Below are 11089 nucleotides of genomic sequence, written 5' to 3' on the forward strand. Positions count from 1 at the left end.
AGAAAGAAGGCCGTGTATCTGGAGAACAGGGAGGCAGGGGGCATGGGAAATAAGGGAGAGGGGCCAGGGGGCCAGAGCACGAGGGCCACCCTAGCGTTTGGATTCCACCCTTAGAAAGGTGGGAGATTCTAAGCAAGAATAGACACAACACCCTCTGGGGCTCAGGGGGCTGTGAGCACCCTGTTCACAGGGCATTTCCGTCGTTGCCCCACACCACCCTTTCACTCCCCCTCTCCAGCTGACAACCACACCTGAGTCAGCCCAGTGCCCAGGGGTGCGAAGGCAGGGGTGAGGGCTCAGGGCCAAGGGAGGGGCAGGGCTTCCCTTGACCAGACTGGCCTTATTAGTAGCACAAAGGCCACCTCAAGTGGCCTCCTCCCGTGTCTAGGGCCAAACCCCCTCCCCCATGTGACAATGGGGACCAAGAAGGCCTTGCAGCCCTGAGGAAATCTCAGGGTCTCTCGCCATGGCCCAGGCCCCAGCAGGAGCCAGTGTGCCTTCCCAGCACGCAGGACCAGTGTCATGCTTGTTTAATGATGGCCCATGTGACACGAGGGCACCCCAACAGTTCTGCCCAAAGGGTCTCTCCCCCCGGATCTGGTTTAGGCATCTCCCTCTCAGGGCACTGGGAATGGCCCAACTGGGCCACTGTTAAGCAGTAGTGCATAACTGGAATTAACCAGTTCCTTCAAGTCCAAACTTAATTCCGGAAGTGGTCTGTGAGAATCCCCAGGGAAGGGCCGGGAAGCGCCTGGACCGCCCAGAGGAAAGCTGGACCGCTCTAGCTGGAGGCTGGCCGAAAATGAATAGCGGGCAGCACACCCACCTCTATGTACCCCCAGAGAGCAGAGCATTTGCTGCTTTAACAACTAACTGTTTCTACTGTAAAATGTGAGCATGCCCTCAGAACCGAGATCTACTCTTACACACGTCATCTGACCAGCCCAAAATGACCTTACTTCTTCCTGGCCCAAGCAGAGCTCGGTGAAAGAAGTTTGATTACGATTAAGGCAGAATCATAATCCACTAATTCTTTTAACATTTGCAGAACAAACGACAAGAGACTCAGAGGTTTTCTTAGTCTGTGGAGAACACAGAACCCTTCTCGAGAGTCTGGTTTACCCAAGTTTAGAACAGGGCCACGGAGCTCACAACTGCTTTGCAAAGACTGGCTGGCCTTGGCCTTCGAAAAGGAAAAGAACATTTCTCTCTTACCTTAGCTCTGGGACAGGCTTGATGCAACTTACAGGTCTGGAACAAGAGAGGCCTAGAACAACCCCAAAGAGCATTCAGAAATGCCACATTCTTGCACCTTAAAGCATCACAGCGTGCGTCATCCAACAAGAATCACCTGTGCCCCATGACCACAGAGTTCTTTCCCTGCAGGGTCTCCAGCCTCTCTCTGCTCCTAAGCACACCTCTCTTCTACTTGCTGGGGTTTATTTTGCTTCCTCTTTCCCATTAGAATAGCCAACCCACCAGTCTTCCCATCGGAGTATCTCCAACCTCCGTGCAGAATAAAGACGAGCTGTGCCCCCTACCATGCTCCCCAACCCTAAACTGTCCAGACTTGATCTCACCTGTGGAAGGCCTAGCAAGGTAAGCTGACTTCCCCCATTCACAGGCCACCTAAGGGTGTGTGAGGCTAAACCTGGAGGCAGACCACCCTGGGGCTGTTCCCTTACCCCAACATTAGCAACATTAGCATGAGCACTTAGAGGACATAAAGGGAATGGCGGGGAGAACCAGGGACCGGGCCCCATGCACATCTCGAGAGCAAAAAGCACCACTCGGACGCCACGCAGTGTCTCTACCTCAGGGGGCTGAGTCGCCACTCCTCCTCCTTCTGCGGCTTCCTTCCCTGAGCACCACCAGCCACTTCTCTGGCGGAAATGGCACGGCCACTTGGAGAAGGACTGGGCAGCAGCTGGGTGTGTCCAGCTGCCACGGGTGCCCAGATATTCCAGCCTCACCTCTCACTGGGCAGGAGGCTCGGCTGGAGCTGGAGGCTGGGCCGGGGGCACCTTGGGGTCAGGAGAGGGTGGAGGAAGCCAGGAAGGAAGGCCGGCCTCCCTGGGGAGGTGCCTGCGGGGCGGGCCACTGACAGCCCATTCCCCTGCAGGCTGGGCAGCCAGGACGACAGAACAAAGGAGCGACAGCCGCCCGCCGCATTCAGAGAGACCAACAAAGGGGCAACCAGCCGCCAGGGGGGCACCTGTTTGGTGGCTGCTAAAATGAGCATTTACTGGGGCGCCTGGGTGGCTCAGTCGTTAAGCGTCTGCCTTTGGCTCAGGTCATAATCCCAGGGTCCTGGGATCGAGCCCCGCATCGGGCTACCTGCTCAGCGGGAAGCCTGCTTCTCCCTCTCCCACTCCCCCCTGCTTGTGTTCCCTCTCTCGCTGTCTCTCTCTCTGTCAAATAAATAAATAAAATCTAAAAAATAAAAAAATTTTTTTTCAAAAATGAGCATTTACTAAACTCCTGAGCTCATGAGCCCCTTGGGGAAGCCTGATGTTTTACAGCATGTACACAGGCCAAAACCGAGCCCTACAAGGGCACAGAGAAAAGAAAACCCGCAACTACTTTGAATGACCCAAGAACACTTACTAAGACACCTTCTTGCCAGTTATTATTTTCCCTGAGAGGAGAGAAATCTCAGGATTATTGACATGATTTTAAGTTAATTATTTTCTAATCTTTTGCTATAAAAATTTCATTGTACTGGGAAATGCCCAGAAATAGAAAGAAGAAAGTTAGGACACAAGGGTGGCTCGGTCGGTGAAGTGTCTGCCAGAGGCTCAGGTCATGATCCCAGAGTCCTGGGATGGAGTCCCAGTCGTCGTTGGGCTCTCTGCTCAGCAGGGAGCCTGCTTCTCCCTCTCCTGCTGCTCCCCCTGCTTGTGCTCTCTGTCTCTCAAATAAATAAATAAAATCTTCAGAAAGAAAGAAAATAGAATTTAGTTTCACCAACAAAGATGGGTGCCAACAATATTTTGATTCCAGTCTTATCTGCATGGGGGTATTGTGTGCACAATTGTGATCCTTTTGTGTTTGCAATCTCACATTATCTGTTCATGGTAGATGCCCACCCCGTGTAGCACTTATCGGAGTTGCCCGGCCAGACAGGTCCAGGGCATCATTCACACTGTGCTGCACGTAACACTGTCCCTAGGTCTCCTCCAACCTGTGCTACTTGCGGGGGAGGGGGCCGGCATTCACGGGCACTATGTATACAGTCTGTAGATTCCACTTTTGAGGATAACTGGTTTTGTTTTTTTTAATTTATGTATTTATTTTTTACAGATTTTTATTTATTCATTTGTCAGAGGAGAGCACAAACAGGGGGAGAGGCAGGGAGAGGGAGAAGCAGGCTTCCCGCAGAGCAGGGAGCCTGATGCGGGACTCGATCCCAGGACCCCAGGATCGTGACCTGGGCCAAAGGCACTTAACCGACTGAGCCAGCCAGGCATCCCTGGTTTTGTTTTTCAATCAAATTTTATACCCCTTGAGGTTGAAACTGTTTATGCAACACGGCACCCAACTAAAGGCTGGCTAGATACACAAAAAGCACCCAACTCCTTGTTGGAACCAGTGATGTTATGCTGGATTGCCATGTTGTTTAAAATAACCTGCTTCCATGTTATAAATATGCTATACACCAGAATGTAAACTCTCCAAGACAGACTCTTGCCTTGTTCACTGCTCTATCCACTGGACCAAGAACAGGGCTCTACTCAGAGAAACTGCTCAGTAAATATTGGTTAGGACGTCATTTTAAACATTCTTGTTTCATACTCCTATGAGCTGCCTGAAGGTACAGTGCATATCACTCCTATTGCTCCAGCATCTCAAATATCGTTTTACTCAACACAGCTAGTTCTGAACTGAATTTGTATAAATAAAAAAGTTATTACACCCCAGGAATCCGTAATATGAAGAAACCTTTATGGAAAGAATTCTTTTAAAAACAGAATCTGGGAGCGCCTGGGTGGCTCAATCGGTTAAGGTTAAGCGTCTGCCTTCAGCTCAGGTCATGATCTCAGGGTTCTGGTATCGAGCCCCACATCCGGCTCCCTGCTCGCTGGGGAGCCTGCTTCTCCCTCTCCCTCTGCCCCTCCCCCTTCTTGTGCTCGCTCTCTCTCTCTCAAAAATAAATAAAATCTTAAAAAAAAAACAGAATCTGTTTGAAAGGGCAACTAGTGCTCAAACTTGTCTTCCATATTTCAGACTTTTGCAGTTGTATGCTAATCCAAAGCTTGCCCCAGGAGAGACAGGTCTGGGGACCCCTGAGGCCCAGTGTCTTTGACCAGCACGGGTGTTGTTCCATTAAATGTGCATGTGCAAACGGAGGCTCGGGGCCTCTGACAAGCACCACCGAGCTAAGCCACAGGTCCATTGGCACATCCATCAGTTAGGTTCCAGTCCATTAGGGTGAAGTCCAAGCCTGCACGGGCACAGCAGAGATCAACCACACGTCTTTTCCCCTGGGGACACCCCAAGTTGGCAACATGAACACACTCGGAGCCCAAGGATTCTGCCGGGTGGGAAGAGATTCGTGGGAGAACAGGGGCCTCCAGCTAATGTTCCTCTGTGAAGCTGAGACATGAAACAAGCTGAAAAACCCACAGTTAGTGTGGCATGTGGTTTGAAGAGCACAGACAGTGACGTCAACCACTTGGGTTCAAAGACGGTCTTGCACTTACTAACCGTTATCATCTTAGGTAGCTGCTTCACTGCTCTGCGCCTCAGTCTCCTTATCTATAAAATAGAGTAGATAATAATAGTAACTCTTTCACAAAGATTTGTGGGGATTAAATAAACTCATCTATGCAAGCAATTCTCAAACTTCTTGGACTTTGTTTTATACTCTTAAAAAAGGACTGAGGATACCAAAGGGATTTTATTTACATGGGCTACATCTATCAGTATTTACCATATTGGAAATTAAAATGAAACATTTTCTTAGCTATTAATTCATTTAAAAATCAATAAGAAAATTATGACATATTAACATAATAATGTATCTTTAGGAAAACTATTTTCCCAAAAAAAAAAATAATTATGGAGACATCTGTACCCAACCACAATAAAGCAGCAGGAACCAGACAAAATATATGAAACAGACAAAATATGTAAAACTAATGTGTTCAGGATATTGACCATCAGGCAGCAAAGGACAATGATCATAAGAAACAGGAAACAAACAACTGGTCCCAGCTCAGTGCTTCGAGGGCATTTCCAGATCTTCGTCCACGGAAGCGGAAGCCAGGTAGAGGTGAATGGACTCCCTTAATCAAAGAAATGGAGCTGAGAGTCCAGGGGACTGGGGCAGCTAGACTTTGCAGGACTGGTGCTCGAAAACAGAAGGCTGCACAGAGAGAGAGCTCCAAAGATCTCTAGGGGACCCCCCTCCAGTCTTCAGCTGCGTACTGATAAGCACATGCGTGTGCTCCTGGCCAGGAAAGAGACACCTGGAAGAATCATATAAGCATATAAGTCTTACACTCCTTTAGATAGTTTATTCCTAAGTATTCTATTATTTTTTGATGTGATTCTAAGCGGAGTTGTTTTCTTAATTTCCTTTTCAGATTTTTCATAGTTAATGTATAGAAATATAACGAAAGTTCATATATTAATCGTGTGGCCTACAAAGCTGCTGAACTTCTTTATTGTTTCTAATAGTTTCATAAGGGATTTCCTAAACTTTTCCACACACCAGATGTCACCTGCTAATACAGACGGTTTTACTTCTTCTCTTCCAATCTTGAGGACTTCTATTTATTTTTCAGCCTATTTTCCCTGGCTAGAACATCCAGTACGCTGCTGAATAGAAGCCTTGCTCCTAATCTTAGGCTGAAAGTAGTCTTTCACCATTAAATATATTAGCTGAGGATTTTTCATAAATTCCTTTATCATGTTGAGGAATGTCCCTTCCATTCTTGGTTGGTTGCATGTTTTATTATGAAAGGGTGTTGGATTTTGTCAAATGCTTTCCCTATATCAGAAAGATCGAAAGATCATATCACCTTTGTTCTTCATTTGATTAATGATTGATGTTCATCTATTATTCCAACCTTCCATTCCTGGGATAAACCCCACTTGGTCATTGTGTGTAATCCTTTGTGTATGTTGCTGGATTTGGTTTGCTAATGTTTAGTTGAGCATTTTTGTATATATTCACAAGAGATGTTGGTCTGTAGTTTTCTTTTTTGTGATGTCCTTCTTCGGTTCTGGAATCAAGTCCTTGATCTCATGGTATGAGTTGGGAAGTGTTCCCTCCTCTTCTATTTTTGGGAAAGTTTGTGAAGGATTGGTGTTAATTCTTTAAACATTTGGCAGAATTCTCTAGTGAAGACTCTGCTAGGTCCTGGGTTTCCCTTTGTGGGTAGTTTTTCAATTACTAATTTAATCTCTTTATTTGTTACAGGTCTATTCAGATTTTGTTCCTTCTTGAGTTTGTTTTGGTAGTTTATGTATTTCTATGAATTTGTCCATTTTGTCCAGATTATCTAGTTTGCTGGTATAGAATTGTTCATGGTATTCTCTTACAGTCTTTTTTTACTTCTGTAAGATTGATAGGAATGTCCTTTCTTTCATTTCTGGTTTTAGTTATTTGAGTGTTCTCTTTTTTTCTTAGTCAGTTCAGCTAAAGGTTTGTCAATTTTGTGGATCTTTTCAAAGAACCATCTTTTGGTTTTATTGATATTTTTCTATTTTTTTCTCTTTTCTATTTATTTCTACTCTAACCTATATTGTTTCCTTTCTTCTGCTTGCTTTGGATTCAGTTTGTTCATCTGTTTCTAATTTCTTAAGGTAAAAAGTTAGGTTCTTGATTTGAGATCTTTCTTCTTTTTCAATGTAGACTTTTATAGGTATAAATTGCTCTCTTAGCACTGCTTTCCCTGCATCCCGTAAGCTCCTGTATGTTTGTCTTCATTTTCATTAATTTCAACATATTTTCTCATTTCTTTTTTGATTTATTCTTTGACCCATTTGTTCTTTAGGAATGTATTACTTAATTTCTGCATATTTTACAAATTTCCCAAATTTACAGTCTGTTATTGATTTCAAATTTCATTCCACTGTGGTCAGAGAACTTTGTGTATTATCAATCATCTTCAATTTATTGAGCTTTGTTTTCATGGTCTAATATGATCTATCCTGGAGAATGTGTCATGTGCGCATGAGAAGGAATGTATGTTCTGCTGTTGTTGGGTGGAGTGGTCTAGAGAGGTCTCCTTCCCTTTTCTGTGTTATTGTTATACGTACTATATCCATCTACATTGTAAACCTCAGAATACATTGTTTTAATTATAACTTTACATAATCTGACGTCTTTTAAAAGTCTGTGAGATGAAATTGAAGTGAGATGAAATTGCAGTAAATGAAATTATACATTTATAGAGTTTATTATATTAACCTCCTTATTTAGCATTTCTGATTCTATTTCTTGTAGACTTGAGTTACCATTTGGTGTCATTACCTTACTCCAAAATAGCTGTGTTCCCATCTACCACCCTTGTGCTATTATTGTCAAATAACATTTTTACAAAATGTAGACACATATTATGTTTCTATATGTAAAAAGCCTAGCTATATATGTATATACATATATCTTAGGTAATTACTTTTTAAATCAGTTAAGAGAGAAGAAATATGCAATTATACTGTCTTTTGTAATTAACTGACATTGTTTTTCATGTGGATTTGAATTATTATCTGGTGTTATTTGCTTTCAGTCTGAGGAATTTTAGTGTTTCTTCTAAGTCAGGCCTGTCAGCAATAAGTTCTTTCAGTTTCCCTTTGTCTTTAGTTCTTAAAAGATAGCTTTGCTGGATATAGAATTATTGGTTGACAGGTTTTTAGTTTAAGCACTTTGAATATGTCATACCCTGTCTTTTGGCCTCCATTGTTTCTAAAGCTTTTATTTATTTATTATTTATTTATTTATTTATTTATTTATTTATTTATTTTAGAGAGGGAAAGGGAGAGGGGAGTGGGGGGGGGGTGCAAAGGGAGAAGGAGAATCTTAAGTGGCTCCACAGCATGGAGCCTGACGCAGGGCTCAATCTCACAACGCTGAGATCATGACCTGAGCTGAAATCAAAAGTTGAATGTTTAATCTACTGAGTCACCCAGGTGCCCCTGGCCTCCATTGTTTCTGGTGAGACGTCAGCTGTCACTCTTAATGCACTTTCCTTATATGTGATGAATTGTTTTTCTCTTGCTGCTTTTAAGATTTTATCTTTGGCTTTCAACATTGTGACTATGATGATGTTTATCCTAGTTGAACTTCATTCTTCTTGGATGTAGAGATTAATGCTTTTCATCAAATTTAGGAAATATTCATCCACAACTCCTTCTAATAATTGTTATGCCCCTTGCTATCTCTTCTCTCCATTATGCATATGTTGATGCATTTAATGGTGTCTCCGATTTCTCCTAGGCTCTGATCATTTTTCTTCTTTTTCTCTCCCCATTTTACAGATTGCATTATTTTTATTACTCTGTCTTCAAAGTCACTGATTCTTTCTTCTGGCAACTCAAATCTGTTGAAACTCCCAGTAACTTTTTTCATTTTAGTTATTGTACTTTTCATCTCCAGATTTTTTATTTGGTTCTTCTTTATAATTTCTATCTCTTTGTTGATATTCTCTATCTCATGAGATATTGTCACCAATTCTTCCTTTAATTCTTTAAGTATGGTTTCCATTAGTTCTTCAAGAATATTTACAATGGCTGCTTTGAAGTATGTGTCTACTAAGTCCAACATCTGGGCCCCTTCAAAAGCAGTTTGTTTGGGTTGTTTTCCTGTGTATGTGCCACAATTTCCTCTTTTATTGCATGTCTCAAAATTGTTTTTGTTGAAAACTGACATTTTAGCTATATACTCTAGCAACTCTGGATACTAATTCCCCACATCCCCCAGGGGTTGATGTTGTTGCTTGCTTGGTCATTTATTTATTTAGTGACTTGCTGAACCAACTCTGTAAAGCCTATTTCCCCTGCAGTGTGCAGCTTCTGATGTCCCTACTCAGATTTTGTCTTGCTTTTATCTCTTAGCCTGGCTTCCTACTGGTCATCCCTGGGTTAGCATAAGCCATTATTGGTCAAAAATTTTTTCTCTTTACCATTGAAAGTGTGTGTGTCTTAGATGCTGCTATCACAGTTAGAGGAATTTTTTTATTTGTTGGTTGGTTGCTTGGCTAATTGGTTTTTGCCCACGTTCAGCCAGAGACCAGGAGCTTGGATTTTCCCAATCCAATCACTCCCCAAAATGCTCAACCTTGGCCATGCACACAGTCTTCCAGACTTCAAGGGATATGTGTGATTGTATGTTAAAGCCCAGCTTCCTAGACATTGCCCCTGCATCGGAGCAGCTTATTGTTCAACCAGTGTTTGGTCAGAAGTTGCACTTAAGGCCGTTGTATCAGCAAGTCTTCCTCTCTGTGTTGATGGGTCTTTGTGCAGCCTGGGGATTGTTTCCAAGTCTACTCCATGTCCTGCTGTGATTTCTTCTCAGTGGGTGAATGCTTTATATACAAACTTTCTGACACCCAGGGTTGACAGTGATCTGAGGAGCACTCTTCTTGGCTATCTCCTTCCCTGGTTCTCTCTGTTAAATTTCTGGTTGCTCTGCCATTTTGCTTGTTGCCACTAGTATAATGGAGCTATAAGCACTGTCTTAACTGCTGTTGACCAAAATCTCCATAGTTTTCAACAACACCCTTAGCCAGAATTTCCCACCTTGTGTTCCAAAATAAAGTTAGCCCCCCTCAGTCAGAACTGAGAGCTCTTAATCTTTATGGCCTGACTCTCCCCTGGACAGAATCTCTGCACCCTTCACAGGATCTAGACCGGGGGACAGCAACCCTCTTATCCCAGAGTAACACTTCTATAAAAGTGGTCTCTAGGGTGATGGTGCTCCTGTCTTCTTGGCTTGCCCCTCCTGCTGTGGAGCCTCCCCCTATAATCCAGCATGGTAGGGATTGAGGTCCCAGAATTCCTGGCTCACTGAGCTGTAGCAGGGCTTCTACTCTACAGGTTGAGTCTGGGAGGGGGAAGCCTTCCTCTTTTGGCTGCCCCAAGTAGAGTACCTGGAGTAGCATTTCTGTAAGATGGAGCTGGCAGGGGAAGAATGGGCTAGAATGGGCTGTGATTCAGTTGTTATATACTTCTTATTGAGATTTAGTAGATTTTCTTGAATGACTGTTTCTCCACTTGCTATATGCACTTAGGATAATTTCCAGGGCTTTAAATTATTGTTTTAATGATTTTCTCCCATTAAATGGTTGTTTTGTTGGGGATCGAGTCCACCGTGCCCTTTACTCCAATATTCCAGAAACAGATCCACCTCTGTAATTTCTTTTACCTACTTTTCATCTAGCAGTATCAACTGCATAAGCTTTATTGATCCCTCAGCCATTAGATGCACTTCTCTAGTCAAGGTTGCTGATAATTTACCCTGTAAGATGGTCTAACAGTTTTTATTTCATATCTAATTTTAAAGCTCTGAGAAACAAATTTTGTCTCTTGAATTATTTAAATTATTAAATTATTTAAATCATTCAATTCCTTTTTCTTTAAATTCTGAATTAATGGTCTTAAAGTGATAGTGCAACAGGGGCACCCGGGTGGTACAGTCAGTTAAGCATCCAACTCTTGGTTTCAGCTCAGGTCATGATCTCATGGTCATGAGATCAAACCCCACATCAGGCTCTGTGCTCAGCTTGGAGTCTGCTTGAAATTCTCTCTCCCTCTCTGTCTGCCCTTCTCCCTCATGTGCTCTCTCTCTCTCTCTAAAATAAATAAATAAATCTTCAAAAAATAAAAAATAAGGTGATAATGCTACTGAACTGGAACAGTATTACTTGAAAATATTGAAAATTATTTGAAAATATGCATAACATACAATAAGCTAAAGTAAATTTTTAACATGTGAAAGACAAAATGCATGGGACAATTAAGAAGACTATTTTATTCAGTCTATTGCACTAGGGAGAAGGTTCATTAGTAAGGAGCACCTCCAAGCAGAAGGGTCCTAGGACTTCACAGAAGCAGGTGAAGAAGGGAGTTGTGAGAAAGGGTG

Source organism: Phoca vitulina, unplaced genomic scaffold (assembly GCF_004348235.1).
Source record: "Phoca vitulina isolate PV1807 unplaced genomic scaffold, GSC_HSeal_1.0 scaffold1, whole genome shotgun sequence".
NCBI lineage: Eukaryota > Metazoa > Chordata > Mammalia > Carnivora > Phocidae > Phoca > Phoca vitulina.